The sequence below is a fragment of the Corvus hawaiiensis genome, chromosome 6 (assembly GCF_020740725.1).
Source record: "Corvus hawaiiensis isolate bCorHaw1 chromosome 6, bCorHaw1.pri.cur, whole genome shotgun sequence".
Lineage (NCBI taxonomy): Eukaryota > Metazoa > Chordata > Aves > Passeriformes > Corvidae > Corvus > Corvus hawaiiensis.
Window position 1 is genome coordinate 59,162,367 of NC_063218.1, and position 16,154 is coordinate 59,178,520.

General features: G+C 42.3%; 1 long non-coding RNA gene across 2 annotated transcripts in view; it reads right to left on the reverse strand.

The window, feature by feature from the left end:
* Positions 1-16,154, reverse strand: part of LOC125327866 — a 31,530-nt gene that overhangs the window by 15,061 nt on the left and 315 nt on the right. The window lies entirely within an intron of this gene.

Sequence of the window (16,154 nt, forward strand, 5' to 3'; positions counted from 1 at the left end):
GCAAAACTCTCCTCAAGTCAACAGGAATACCTTGACAATATCACCTTTTCCTCTCTTTCAAGCACTCCATCATCTTATCCTATGAACCATCGTTGTTACTAAGAACCTCCTGTGATCAAAAATCCCACCTGAGGTGCGTTCTCATACTTGTCCATTTTTTTCTGATCTTTTAGCTGGAAACATAGAGTTTAGGAACTAGTCATGTAAACAGTTGCCTTGCACATACAGAGGCAACATCACAGAAAATCCTTTTCCAAAGAAATGGTAGAATAGTATTTCACATTATTGTAGGAATTTCAAATGTGCTGCTGACTTGTTATTTTTACTTTCTCTTCATTTCAAATAAGTTGTTTGATACTGTTCTATTCTATATGTGTCAGAATATTTTTAATTTTTTTCCTTGATAACTGAGTATAGACACAGTAGTGACTTGGAATATAGTTCTCATCTCTCCCATCAATGATGGAAAAAATCACATCCTCAGAAATAACACTTGATCTTGCATGTGTGGTGCATAGAGTGACCTATTGCAGAAGAGAAAGTAGAAGTAGGAAAATGTTATGCCAACATTTTGGTATAACATTTTGAAAGTTTCAGGTGAGGAGACTTCCATACAGAAACATGAGCAGTGATTCTGTGATACTGATGTTACCTCTCTAATGGATCAGAGTTCAAGAAAAAAATAGCAGTATTTCCTAATAAAATGGTAAACATATACCATGAGGATGATATACAAACAAAATCTCAAGTGCTTAATGAATTTCTCAAAAGTCTCTCTTCTCCCAGTGCTACATTTATCACTCTTGAAAGCAAATGGAGTCTAGTAGGAGAGTGTTATTACAAACAGCCCTAAGGCTTTGAGTAGGTTGTCTTTCTCAGAAGGAGGTGAGTGTGTTGTTTGGTCTCCCACCAGGTAATGATAGCTATTGCAGAGTGAGAAGTGACAGCCTCCAGAAGTTCTGGGAGTGGTGACCTTCCTCTTTCTAAGCATTCTTCAGAGATGGCTAGGCAGACACCACAGTGTCATAATGGGCTTCACGTAAGATTTCATGTTCTCTCTGAAGAAAAGCATTGCCTTTGCAGTACTAGGTGACCATTATCCTGTTATCAGCTCTCAGCTCCACAGATTCATGATGGCAAAATGGTTATTGGCTTGTGAACACAATTGCTCTTGACTTTGCTTTCTACAAATAACTCTGCAGGAAAACAAGTACAGTTGGAAAGCAAGTATTTGAGGTCTTTTCTCTGCCCCCTCCCCCCCCCTTTTGATTGTTTGTGCTGTTTTACACAGCTACTGAAAACTGAAATCAAACAGACAGATCAACCAGCCCTAAACTACCCTGATGGAGCTCTGATGGCCACCTCAGCAACTGCGTGGCTCAGTCCTCACAGCAGGTATGGGCTTGATCTTTAAGTGTTTGCAAGCAGGAAAGTCTCCCAGTTTTAAGTGATTAAAATAGGACTGGAAAGGGGACATGATTCCTGTGGAAATTTCTTTGAGGCTAGAAATCAGGTATCACCTTTACTGGAGTGGGTCAGTCCGGGAGAAGGCTCTGCATAAGGTTCCCCTGTACCTCCCTGCTCTATCCAGGGCAGGTCCCTCTGCTAAAATAAAATGCATTTCTTGGTTTAGGTAGAAGGCTGTGCAGTAGGAGGCATATGAAGGAATTTGCTATGTACGTCCTTTAGTTCATTCTCTTTATTTCTGCGTGTAATCAGGCTATGACTGCTACCCATACTTGTACTTTTATGTCTCCTGCTGACTGAAAGACTCAAATCCATTTTTGGGAAAAATCCCTCCAGAAAGGCAGATTTTCCATTTCAGAGATGGAGAAACCAAGTCACATAGATAACAAAATTATTCACCTGCACATGTGAGTGTTGTAAGGGATGATAGAGCCCAGCTCTCCTAATTTCTAGCTATACAATCCAGCCACAAGTTTTAAGGGGAGCTTTCATTTTTCCATGACCTGTAGCGATTGCTGCTTGCAGACAGGACATATCTCGTTGTGGTAGAGAAGTGCAGCTGTGAAGGGAGCATCAGTCTTACGTAAAACATGATATAGACATCATCTAAAACAGCAGAGTGGGATAAAAAGGTCTCTGTGAAAGTGGAGCAGTTAAGTGCAGTGGCCATGGAGGGATGCTGGCAGGGCTGAGCGATGCTCCATGGTTAACTGCTGCTTACAAGGTCCTAGCACTAAACTTTATGCTTCTTTGTGTCTCCAACAAAACAGGCAGACCAACAGTAAGAAAGGCAAGATTACCTTAGCTAGAGAGAATACTACAGGTGGATCCTTCAGCCATTGAAAAGCTTTAATTTCAGATTGATTTTTTCCATGGGTCAAACAGTGTTGCTCTTTCACATGGAAGTTTTGTCCTGGAGAATGTTTGGTTGCTGCTCAATCCTTCAGCATTAATGCCATCACTTTCTAATAAAAGCATTGATTTGTAGTTTTGAGTTGAAATGCCTAGGACAGCTGTCATTCTGCCCCAAAGTCATAAATCCTCATGGTTTACCTCATCTGGTAGCCCTCTGTGATTAAAGCAAGAGCTCCTTGGAGCGATGAATCACCAAGGCTCATAGGTATTCACTCATCATCTTACTGCTTCAGCCCGCTCTGTGTTGTCCAGTCTCTGTTTGCCTGACATAAACAACAGATAAGATGTCAAACATGTAGAATTGCTCTGAAAGGAAACAGCAATGATTTCTAGAGCTCCAGATTTCTAATTTCCTTTTAAGCTTGAAAATTAAATATGGGGGTTCTCTGCAACTAACAGAAACACTGGAGTGGATGGCAGTTTCCTTTATTTGTGCACATAAAGCATGTTTCGGTGCAGCAGGGAGAGAGATGCCATTGATACCTAATAACAAGCACACAAATTACTAGTGTCTTCTGTGTAAGTAATTTAGATACTCTTGGGGTTTTTTCCACAGCATTCTCTTCCCTATATGCAGTTTGCCTGCATCTTCATTCATCATTCATTTACAAAGCTGTTCCAAGCATCAGAAACCAATTTACTCCCTGACCCCAGTCCTGTAACAAAACAAGACTACCCTGCATGCAAGGAATGTTATGAAGATGTGGGGTGTTTTGAACAGAGGAGTGTGTAACAGGAGGTGGATTAAGACTAAAAAGCCAAACTATGTTTCATGAACTAAGTCTCATCTTCAGCTCAGCATCCCTCAACAACATAAAAATAGATGCTTTCCACTTTGTTCTCATGCACAGGTCTGTAAACTGCCATAAAATTACACATCAAGTTAATGGATACTGAATTTTTACTTGCATTTTTGTTCTCTTCTCACTCTTGAGTCTTTGATTCCTTTCTCCAATCAGCTTAATTTGCCCAAGCCCACCCAACAAGTACCTGTCTAGCAACTACTCATCCCACATGTGCTGCTCTGCCTCTGAATCACTCCCTTGACTGAGCTCCAAGGGCTCCACTTTACTCTCCCTCTGGGTGTACATGTATGAGCGTGCAAACATACTGCAGGCAACATGTCTCAGCCCTATCTGCAGATAGAAAATGTAAATCACCTGGGCTGTTACACAACCAGCACCTTACATCTGTACAAATTTGTTGCTCCGTTCACTGGTGTGTCTGACCAGTGAATCTCCATGGTGGCAGGACCTGTGTGCCCTGCTGACAGAAGATTACATCCTCCCAATATCTCCAGGAGGTAAGGAGCTCACATGGCTCTCGGTGCCTTCTCAGAGGAGGGATCAGGTTGCTTGTCCAGGAGGGTATGAGGAACTGTGAAGTAGGTTGAGGTTAGAGTTTTCCTGGGGTATCTAGCCTCACATTGCATGCTCCTGCCAGTCTCACCAATACCTGTATCCTCTATAGACCATGGATGTCTAGGAGGGGAAGGTAATGGAGTCTGAGATTGCATAGCTACAACGGTTTTTACACCCTGAACTGCTCTAAATTTATTTGGAGAAGTACTGGCACTTCTTAGCAGTTGGCCCTTGAACTATGCATTATATGGGAGAGTGGATAAGTAAGAATGTTTTTACCAATCTAGCCATAATTTATGTGTAGGAAATAATGATAATGGATTAAAATTATTTTTCCAACTTTGGTTTTTGAAGTTGCTTTGCTTTTGATAATACTGAGGAAAAATACTGAGCATTTCAGATCTTGCTCTCATAATCTCACTTATGCCTGTAAACCAAGAGCTTTGCATGTGAAAAGGTCACATCTGTAAGAGAGAATGGCTGAGACATGGAGTCCTCCTGACTGTTTTTCACCCTATCTCATACAAATAACATGGTTTCACTGCAGCACCCATGCTGGCAGTGGTCCTTTAGTGTACCTCCAGGGAAAAGTCTTCAGATAGCTCTTTTCAACCTACAGGGCATCAGGAGCTGAGGAGGACCATTTCTTGTGCCATTGCTGTCAGTCATTCTCCAAAGTCTAATTTTTATTCTCTAACTTGCCATATTTCTATTCTGGTTTCTAGTCAGTCTTGGTCTGCATGTAAAAAACATAGAAGTGCATGTAAATTTTACATTACTCATCTATGCATATGCGTACAAAAAAGATTGGGAAGCAGTATGGTCGATATGATGCCCAACCTTTCACTCTGGGATATGACACTCCTTTACACAGCCACAGTCCTCAGCCTTTTCATTTGTCAGAGCCCTTCTGCCACTTCTGCAGATGTTAGCCCATCCACTCCTCTGCCTGGCATCCTGGGCACTGATAGGCATATGCAGTGGTGAAGGGGGATCATGCCCTGCCTGCTGACCCCCAACAAACACACGTCCTTGCCTATCTGCATTTCCTGCCTTCCAGACACAAACTTGCAGGGAGGGTGTCACCTGTACCTAATCCCTTCTGGCTCCATGTGCTCCAATCCTACCCTATTTCCTCCAGAGAATCTGCTAGAGAGAGCCTGCAGTCTGTCAACAGTATCTCTGGCTGGTCCAGGAAGAGCCAATTTCCTACCACCCTCCATAAAACACAGGACAACCTCCCAGGGCTTAGTGTGTGCTCTGACATCAGGAACAGTTATTTCAGGTGGTGCCAATGTAGCTGCAATGGAAAGAATAACTAAAGACATCAAATTTATAAGATGGCACCTGTAAGAATGGGCAATGTTGACAGCAGAGCACACTGTACTTATTTACTTCACACAACTGTGAACACTGGCCTCACCATACTGATGAATTTCAGAGCCTGTGAGTTATTTATCAGCACTTTTTGCCTATTTATATTAGTAAATATAAATGACAGAGAATAAGCTCTACTAATCAGTTTTCAAAATAAAAAGTCTTTATCATAATAAAGAATTAGGTGGGAAAGTTTTTAATTAGCTTCATTTAGTAACCAATATAGTCAAACCATCATTGGAGTGATTTGAACAGTTTTTGTTTGGTTTTCTTCTTGACTTGTTTCTTTAAGAGGCCCAAGGTACATCAGACAGATCTAAGGTTGCAAGATGCTTTGTGCAAGGTGGATGAGCTCCACAAAGCCATGGTGCTATTTCAATTTAAGCAACTAAGAATCTGGGCTGCACTTTTCAAATTACATTCAAAGCTTTTTATGTTGTTAATTAACTATATAATTTTTGTTGGAATCATTTCATTTTGCTATTGTTTTGGCTTATGTTGCTCTACTCTCTAAGAATGCTCTTTAGACCAATAACCAAAATATATATTTTTTAGAGAGACTTGGTAGTACAGGAAGGTGTCATGTTTAGATGCAGTGATTTATATGCTCCTGAATAAGTAATTGAGAGGTACTAGTATTCCATTACATTCTTCTTACCTACTTACTTGAAATTAATAATTTCTTTTTCACCTTATGGTTTATCTCCTAGATTTTAGTCACTTTTTTTTTCCTTCGAAGTATTGCCACATAATTCAGGTTTAGTAGGGATTACTCCTGAGCAAGGAATGTCAAAAGACTTGTGAGAAATACAAGAAAAAAGATAAATATGAGATTATGAAAGACAGCAATTTCACAGGAACTGCATATTTAAGCCAAAAATCAAACCCACTGAAAGCCAGAGGAACCTTAGGCCAAGTTTCATTTTTTTCTCACGTAACTGCACAGACCTCCAATTATTAATAACGATAGACATCTTGAGTTACCCCAACAAATAATCTGGAATTATATTTATTTTAGTTATCTGAATCTGCCCACCTTCCTTCCCTGGTAGTATCTGGGTTGCCTTCTCCTCCTCATGGAAGGCAGGCTGCCCAGAAAATGATTCACCCATAAAAGATCAGAAAACATTAGCATGCATTATCTGCTCTTCAGACCTGTGCTTTGACCCAAGTGCTGATTGATAAAAAGCCTGATTAAAGAGAGCAGGCTGGTGGCACAGCATGGGATGGCTGCTGTGGCATGGAAGGCCCCCAGCATTGCAGGGCTTCACAGCTGAGGCTTGCTGCCAGCACCTGCCCAGGCATGTATGCTTCCAGCCACCCAGCACAGCAGCACCCAGCTCCATAGGCACTTGGGGGATGAGCCCTGTGCTCATCTTGCTACTAGGCTCCTGTAGCTCTGAGGCAAGGTAGGGCTCAGAAGGATACCCAGCCACGAATGGAAAGAAGGCACCAGGTGAGGAGCACAACTGCTGTTGGCTCACAAGCAACAACATCCTGTCTCCATGACCATGTGCTCCCAGACCATCTGCCTAACGTGGTCTACAGGTCTAACCTATGACAAGGTGATGCATTTAGTGGATTAGGGAAAAGCTGTGGATATTGTTTGCCTGGACCTTAGTAAAGCCTTTGACACCTGGAGGAGCTGCCTGCTCACGGTCTGGATGAATACACTCTCTGCTTGGTAAAAACTGACTGGACAGCTGAGGCCAAAGAATGATGGTGAATGAAGTTACATCCAGCTGGCAGCTGGTAACAAGTCATGTTCTCCAGGGCCAGTTCTGTTTAATGTCTTTATCGATGATCTGGACAAGAGGATCAAGGGTACCCTCACTGAATTTGCAGACAACACCAAGTTGGGTGGGAGTGTTGATCTGCTGGAGGGTAGGAAGATTCTGCAGAGGGATATGGACAGGCTGGATCAATGGGCTGAGCCCAGCTGTATGAGGGTCAACAAGGTGTAAGTGCTGGATCCTGCACTTGGGTCATGACAATCCCACGCAGTGCTGCAGGCTGGAGTCAGACTGTCTGGAAAGCTGCCCAGTGGAAAAGGACCCGGGGTTCCTGGCCAACAGCAGCTGAACGTGAGCCAGCTGTGCCCAGGTGGGCAAAAAGGCCAATGGCATCCTGGCCTGTACCAGAAATAATGTGGCCAGGAGGATCAGGGCAGTGATTGTCCCCCTGTACTTGGCACTGGTGAGGTCACACATCAAATTATGTGTTGACTTCTGGGCCCATCACAAGACACTGAGGTGCTGAAGCACATTCAGAGAAGGTCAACAGAGCTGAGGAAGGGTCTAGAGCACAAGTCCTAGGAGGAGTGACTGAAAGAGATTTGGGGAGCTCAGCCTGGAGAAGAGGAGTCTCAGGGGAAACTTTAAGGCTCTCTACAACTACCTGAAAGGAGGTTGTGGCAAGGTGGAGATGGGTCTCTTCTCCTAGGTAACAAGCAATAGGACAAGAGGAAATGGCCCTGGGTTGTACCAGAGGAGGTTTAGATGGGATTTTAGGAAAAACTTTTTCATGGAAAGGGTTGTCACGGCTTGGAACAGGCTGCCCAGGGAGGTGGTTGAGTTAGCAACCTTGGAGGTGTTTAAAAGACATGTAGATGTGGCACTTGGAGACATGGTTTAGTGGTGGGCTTGGCAGTGCTGGGTTAACAGTTGGACTCAATGACCCTAAAGGTCTTTCCCAACCCAAACAATTCTAGGATTCTGTTCTACGATTTCACAGCTCCTCCATAAAACTTCCAAATTCACTACCCCAGGGTGCAGGCCATGTAGTAAATGCACAAGAAACATGTTGTGACCCACAGGTGACCCTTAACATTTAGGATAGACAGTGTGAGTCTGAGAAGGCATAAGAGATGGAAAATCTGATTGCTGTTCCCTCACTGTTCTCTCAAGTTCTCTGCCTTTTCTTCTAATTTATGTGCACTTCAAAAAACCGAAGTAATTTTACCACAAATTAATAATTACTCCTCGCCAGTGTTTTGCTGTTAGGCCATATGAATGATATGGCATATCCTTGATATTATGATACAAATATTTTTACATGGATCTTTTCCCAGTGTCAAAGTAATATACTCAGCAGGCACAGGAGAAGAGTCATTATATATTTCTTAGAAAAAAGTGTTGGGACTGCCAAATCTTGACCGGCATTATTATTGTGGGTAAACTGCCTAGGGACCAAGCTGCACTATCAGAGTCATTTACTGGCAGTTTAAATGGTCTCTGCCTCAGTTTGTCTTTTTGTAAAATGGACACAAAAATGTCCCTCAAAGTTTCTCAGAGATTTGAGATCTGTGCCTGAAACAAAATAATCAAATGTGGTGCTGCTACTGATAAGGGATATATGCTGTACAGATTCAGGAATAAGTTATATGCATAGTTTTGGAGAATTATGTTTAGTGGTGTTATTACCCACCATTTATCAGACTGGTAAACTAAAATAGGACATCATCTAATTCATACCAAGAGAGACAGGCTCATAAAATCAAGCAGACTTGGTTTGTGTTTCCCCCATAACTCTGTAGTTATACCACTTTCACTGAAAAAAAATCTTGATTTGTAGTTATGCCTCAAAGTATTTATCCTTAACTATAGAACCTCTACTCTTCTGTGTTTTATCTTTGTTTCTTTAAGAAAGCTAGTATATGGTAGTTTGTGACATTTTCATTGTGAAAGATGCTTAACATTAACCAGTTATTTAGAACCAAAAGCCTTTGCCCTAAGATACATATGGTTCCACTTAAGCTGAAATCACCACTTTATGTTAGAAAATATTGGTTTCATCATAAAAGGTAAGTGTTCCCAGAAGTGTATTAAAATGCACAGAGATACAAAAGAGAAATATTGGAATTCAATCTTGGGTACCAATGTAGAAATATTTAAATATGCTATAAATTGCACAGATCCAGCATGGTTCACTGAAGAATCTTTCAGGTTATTAAAATATTTTCAGTTCAATAAGAGACACTAAAAGTAATCATGCAATTTGTGTGCTGTTCAGTGTTAGGAACACTTCTAGATATATTTATTCAAAGTTCCCCAAGTCAAAAACAAAAGTTACTTTGGCTCCTATGAGAAGTAGTTAGAACAGGAGAGCACATCAGGAATGAAAGTGGAAGAGAAAATGTATAGATTATATCTAGTTCAATTCCAGTGGAGGTGGGAAAGGTAGAAAGGCCTTTGTTGGCTGAAGTGGATTAATTCATAATGACATCTGTGCATCCAAAGTCTCCATATATGCGTTGCAGTTAAGAAAGGTACTGACTCATAGAGCACATGCAGAACTTCTTTAAGGCAGATGGGCAGCATTACAAGCGGGACTAAATGAAAATAATGGCCCCTTTTTGCCATTCTAACTTCAGGTCTTGGGGAAAAAAAAGTCAGTTTTTTCATCTCTGCTGGAACAGAAGACCTGCTAATTGCTATGTAGTGGAGGTTTTTCTAATGGCCCACCTTTTTGACAGGTTATCAGGTAGAGCAAAGGAAAGGATGCTGCAGCGGTATGTGGGCTGCAAATGGAAAAGATGTCTTCAAACCTGTGATGCAAATACGAAGCAGGAGTAGCAATAATATTTTTACCAACAACCTCTAACACTGCTGCGTTTGATGAGTTTTCCACAAAATCCTAAGCAAACCTCCACAAAATTTTCACCTACACTTGCCCCTATCTTTGCGAAGCTTGGTTTTGGAAATGGATCTTAGCTCTACAGCTGCAGATTGAATAAGGACAATAGATCTAATTCATCTCAATAAACAGTGCATCTAAAGAGATCTGTTTGCTTAAGTGTGTAATTGCTCTCTTTAACAGCAATAAATAACCCTATCAAAAAGTTAAGATGGAGTAATAGCACCACCTGAGACAGAAAGCATCATGCAAATTGTCATAAGACATAGTTGAAACTTCATGTGCACCTTAGCTCAAAAACACGTGTACAGCTCCACAAAATAATACCTTTTTCTATGAAGATTTATTTGTGCCCTAACTGAAAGGTGTACCAGCACCTTGTGTTTCGGCATCCGAAGTCTTACCCTAAGTACCCTTGTTTTCTTCAGCAGTGTGTTTATAAAGCTCTCAACCTTGTTTGCCAAACTGGGATGGTGAGACCATAGTGTCTAGCAGGCTGTTTGTCCCCCAGGGTTTCATATGCATTTTGCAGCAAATGTTTTTAAAGTATCTTGTTTTAAAGGATCCTTGCAGGAATTCTTACATAGGAGCAGCTTTATTTATTTAGGTCAACATTAGCACTATTTCCTGGTTGTTGTGAATACTGTCTCAGGGGAGAATTTGTCATTTTAGTCTGAAAATGACAGGATAAAAATAGACAGGATAATTTCATACATAACTGGTACGGAGGTGTTTTTAGCTAACTTGTTGCAAGAGCCTGGATGGAGGTTATTATTTTACTAAATGCCTTCAGTTCAGTGGTAGCCTCATAAGAGTTTCTCTGTATTTCTACTTTCCTTCAGCATTTTTACCCTATATCACTATTTCCCTGTTCCTCTCTTCTTCTGTTGTCATCTCACCTTCTTCCTCTTTTACACAGGCGCCTTGCAGAAAACGCAGTTATATTTGAAAGAGTTCATCATATGAATGCAGAGACAAAGTCAAGGGTCACTCTTACTCAGAGCTTGCCAGCATCTCCTAATAATCCTTATATGATATGCCTCCAGTTCCTCTTGCTCTCTGCTAAGTCAGTGTATAATTTTTCCAACAGATAGTTTGTTCTTAACAATAACATGTTTCTATCATGCTCCACAAGGTTCAAACATCAAGCTGTTACTGCAAGCTTCCATGGAAGCTGATAGGGTATTTGACTGTTGAGAAGTAGATTAATATAGTTTGGAAGGCAGTTTTCTTGTAAACATTAACTTTAGAAAGGAATTAAAATATGTGTTTACTTTTCACTTGTAATACAATTAAGGCTAATCCCCTATAGTTTTATAAGGGTATTTCTGTACTGGAAGTGCTGGTTTTCTTTACTAACTCAGGACTGCACATAACAGCATTTAAAAATATGATGAGGCAGGGCTGTTGCTTATTTTGTTCATGGTCACATTGTATGTTTTCTCTTTTCAAAGAAGATTGAAGAAATAATCTCTTTTAAAGGCTGACATGCCTGGAGATATTTTCTTGTGGTTACATGAAGCAAGGTGTAGACTTCAATGCCAAAAGAAAGGGTCCCCCACCTTGTCAACGAATCCTATAATCAGGTTGCAATAGTAACAGATTACAGCTGTCATGTTTCTTTTTCTCCAGGTTCTGATTTCTCTCCCTATCTCTGGTTTTCTGCTAGTAAGAGATACCCGGTGTCTCATTTTGCTCAGGTCAGGCAGGAGAACTTACATGGGCCAATAGTTTCCATTACATTTATCTAATCTCCTGTCTTTTCCAGCTAACCTAAATGAGTGCCATGCAAGCACTGAACTACATTTGCATGTGAGGTAGTTTGAGAAAAACAAAACCTTAATTCTAGAAGTTTTCCTGAAATACACCTTTTCCATAAATGACAGAAAACAGTTTAAGCAAAACTTTTTTACAATAGTGCTTTTTTACCATAGTTGACGGCAAATAAATAATTAATGCAAAACTCTCAGACCTGTTCTTGAAGCCCTGCTACAGTCCCACTGCACTGTGAGAGGGATGTGGAGGTACCTATAGACAGCTGAAAGTGCAGAGTAGAGGATTTCCCCAGGATCAGCAAATTGGTGGGTGACCCAATGCTGACAGACCCCCTATTAGCCCTGACGCATGTCCTCCCACTGTAACTGGGAGCTATTACCTCTACAGATTAGGAATGCTGGCCAAGGCATCTGTCTCAAGGTATTTACTTCAGACAAATCTGGATGATGGAAGCCCTGATTTATCCCGACTTGTAGCAGGGCTGGGTTTCCTTAAGCATACCGAGCTTGAGATGCCCTTGGGTCTCTCTCCTGGTTTTACCAAATGTGAATGAATATGAGCTTGGCACAATTTGTGATCTTAAAAGAAGTCAATGTGCAAAATACCTCCTGTTGATGCTGCCACTGAAGCCCTTCTCTTGTGGGCTGAGGTGGGTTGGAGCCTAAGCTCTATGCTGGCTATGGGACCACCACTCTCCTGTGGGAGTCTCACCTTCTTTTCCCTGCAAACATGTGCTTGGAGATGAGCCCGTGACAAGCTGTTCTCTGAGGTACAACCACAACAAGCACATGTGCTGCTGCTTGTCTACTCCAGAGGATTTCCTGGTACTTTCAGGAGATTGAAACCAAGCTGAAATGTTCCAGCACTTTAAAGGAGGACAAGGCATTGGTGGGAGGCTTGTTTAGTATCTGAGTGGGATCATGACTACGATGTTCATCTGCATGTTACCAGCATGGAATATACGCAGTTTGAAGACAAGTAGGCTCAGAAAGAAAGGAAAACTTTCAGGGAGGGAGGAGGCAGAGTGAAAGACTGCTAACACTTGCAGCGCGAAGATCAGGGGAAAGATGGAAATATCAGAGCAAGCTAATCTGCAGGAGGAGGAAATCAGGCACAGAAAATCAACACTTGATGGGAGGCTACCCTAAATACGTACTGGGAGGCTGGTATTTACCCTCCAGGCAGTAGCAGGGCAGGTGCCAAATCCGCCTGTTGAAGAAGCAGGAGGTTACCAGCAAAACTAGCACACCATAACCCTGGGGGACCTTTCTTTCAAACACGCCATTAGATTGCTGGCATGGAGAGAAGTTGGCAACCCCATTTCACACTAGCAATGATGTCACATAGCTCTTATTTCAGAAGCATCTCTGTAAAGTTGACAGCTACTGCTATCATCTGATTCTGCTCAGATTGCTAATGTTGGTGTCTGAGGCGGGTTTTCAGTGGTCTCTGAAGGAGCAGCTGTACATAATGAATGGAAGATGCCTTTCGCACATGTTTAGTAGCTATCCATGCATTTTGGTAGTCTTTCAACTATGAGAAAAAGCCAACCAGTAACAGCTCATCATTTTCTAAGGTATTTTAAGGCAGGGAAAGAACACTTGCAGCTTGCATAGGATTTCTGGGTGTTTCACAGGTTGGTTTAAGGCACTGTGACTTTCTAGCAATGCTCCTGCAGTATTCTTCACATTGTTTTGTCTAAGGGAGGGAAAATGTATGGCTGATTCCCACTTAATTAGGCCTCCTCTGCTAAACAGTTATGTCACTATTTACATATGAGTAGTCCCCACTGAAGTCAAGTCCTGCAGCTGTATACTTCATCTGGTAACAATGTATACAGACTTGGAACAAGAGATGTACATTGCCTTATATGTATGAACTACCTGCAAACAGCAAATGCTGTGCCATGTCATTCTGGCAAATGCTAACAGCTATCCTATTTCAACACCCTGTAAATGGACCACTTGATTATTAGTTTTAAATAATAGGCTAAACTCTACTCACTAGTCCCAGCTTTTACTGAAGTGTATGACTTGTCAAGTGAGTAACTTTGAGTCACTTGTGCCCCTCTATGGTAGTAAGAAAAAATAACCCTCCACACCGACTCACATCAAGTGATTTTTCATGGCTGGGTCTCCCATGGCCTGGGGATAAGCTCTTCTAGAGATAAAAAACATAGCTACATAGCTGGAAACAAGATGCAGGGAAAGAAAATGTCTAGAAACTCAACAGACATTTAGGTTTAATTCAAGTCCATCCCCTTTCTAATGCCTTTCTTTCAGGAATCCCTGACAAAGGAGTGAATCTCCTCTACCATTTTTGTGCATTGACTCTTGTCTCAACTTCACCTCAGGTCCATCAGAATGACTTGGGCTATTCTCTCACCTGTGAATGTCTCTACAGGGAAATAACTGTGATCGTTTTATACTACCTCCTCCTACTCGTCTTCTGCCAGATAATTCCCATTCTCCATAGCATCCCCTATTACCCTACCAATGACCTTTTTTTTTTCATACACTTTTGTATCATTTCCTTGATTACTGTGCCTGTTTATTCCATTAATTACATTGAAGTAATCTAAAGCAAACTATCCCTTCAGCAAACATGTGTTTAATTTGGTCTGTTGAGAATGAGGTGGGTTATCAATTGTCACCTATCCCCAGTGAGGTGGGTGGAGTCCAGTTCTTAAGCAGAAATACTGACCAGGAGCTCTTCTAGTTAGCACTCTAAAGAAGTATCTTTGCTTGTGGTTCTGTCAGCATGACCCTGCCTCATTACTGCTGGCAAACCCCATCAGTTTCCTCTAGAAAATGCATCTGGACAGGGCTGAAATTACACCATGCCGCTTCCAGCTGTGGATCTCCTGGGAAGCTTTTGTGGAAGGATTTTTTTGTTGTAAATTTAACATTATAACATCAATATAATACTATGACCCACCAAAGGTTTCTCCTGGGCATCTCTAACAATTGAAACCTTCATCAGAAAATGAAGATATCTAGAAGTTAATGAAATGAGAAGTAGGGGAGGAACAGTGCTGCAACACAGTACTTTCTTACAAGTGCTACAGAGGGAATTACTTTCTCAGTGAAAGACTATGTTTCTTGAGCTATAAAATAAGTATGTAGAAATATGTTTTAAATTATATTGCATCTTTGTAAAGTTCTCTCTATTAAAAAAAAACCCCAAATCTGAGGACTCCACAGGGTCAGAAACCTTTAAGATTTAGATATGTGTTTATGTAGTCAAAACATGAATTGTGCAACTTACTACCCAAAGTAGGTATTACCAAATTATTTTATTCCCCTGAGGAAGAGGCAGGAGCAAATTGCTTAGAAGAATGGGAGAAAGCAGAACTCATTGCAAGTCCACTTGTTGAAACACTTAGGCTTTTTTTTTTTTTAAACTTTAATGCCACTTAAAACTGGTATTCCTGACCAGTGTTAACACTAACTATGAATATTTCCAAATGTTGGAAGAAAACTTCAGTTTCCTAACTGAAGATCAGTATTTAAGGATGTATCTTGGGTGACACCCTATCAGTGATAGGGTGATCTGTTGGGTGCAGTGTTACATCAGCAACAGGCTTTCTGACAAGCTCTGCCTGTACATAGCATACAGGTAGTATGTGATGCAGGTGAAGGGATTCAGTGGTTGTCCTCAGGGCAGCTTTGCTGGATACCACTTGACTTTTCTTCTAACACCTTGTCCCCAGGACAGCCAAGACAGGAAAGTACCAGCTGTACCAGTCTTAGGGCAGCATCTGCTGGTTATTGCATGGATCAACATAGATGGTTGTCATGGAAGAGGCTGCTTGCTTTGGCTCCCAGGCAGAGGTACCTGGGACTCGGAGGGCGGGAGAAACGGGCACTCTGGAGAGAAATGACCCGTAAATGCAATTCCAACAGTCAATCAGGAGAGAACGGGAGTGGACAAGGAGCTTCTCAGTCTTGGTCTCTTTTTCTTACGAGAGGCAGCACTCACAAATTTTGGCAAGTCCAGGTTCACTTGACTGCAATTCGCCTTCAAAGGCGAAGAAACCCGTCCCACCATCTCCCACATCCCTTCTTGCACCCCTTCCCCGCGGGGTTCTCTGAGCCGGGGAGGCGGGGCAGTCCCTGAGAATAAACCCGAGATACGAAGAAAAAATGGGGACGAGGACTTTGTGAGACTTGGCAGTAGTAATACTGGGGCTCGGCCACCTATCTCGGGGAAAGAGACTGCAGCTGCGCCCAGGTGTGCGGGTGTTCTCACAACGCAAGGAGACCGGAATTAACGATAGAAATCACGGGCGGAGTCAGGGAGCTGCTGGGGCCCCGAGGGGAGGGAGGAGGGGAGGAGGGGAGAAGGGAGAAGGGGAGAAGGGGAAGGCAAAGGCAAATTCCGGGGATGCGCTCCACTCCCCTCTGCCTTGTCGGCAGTAGGGGCTCAGTGCGGGGCCGGCGGAGCAGCCCTCCCCCGGGATGCGCCTCCCGGTGAGGGTGGAGGGAGGGGGTGGGGGAAAGTGTGCCGGGAAGTTGCGGCTCCGGAAAGGCAGGGGTTTTGGATTAGCAACTGTGCCATGCTCCTCTTGTGGCAGGACCTAGTATGCAACAAGTCCCTGCAGCACTTCCCGTGAGAGCGCAG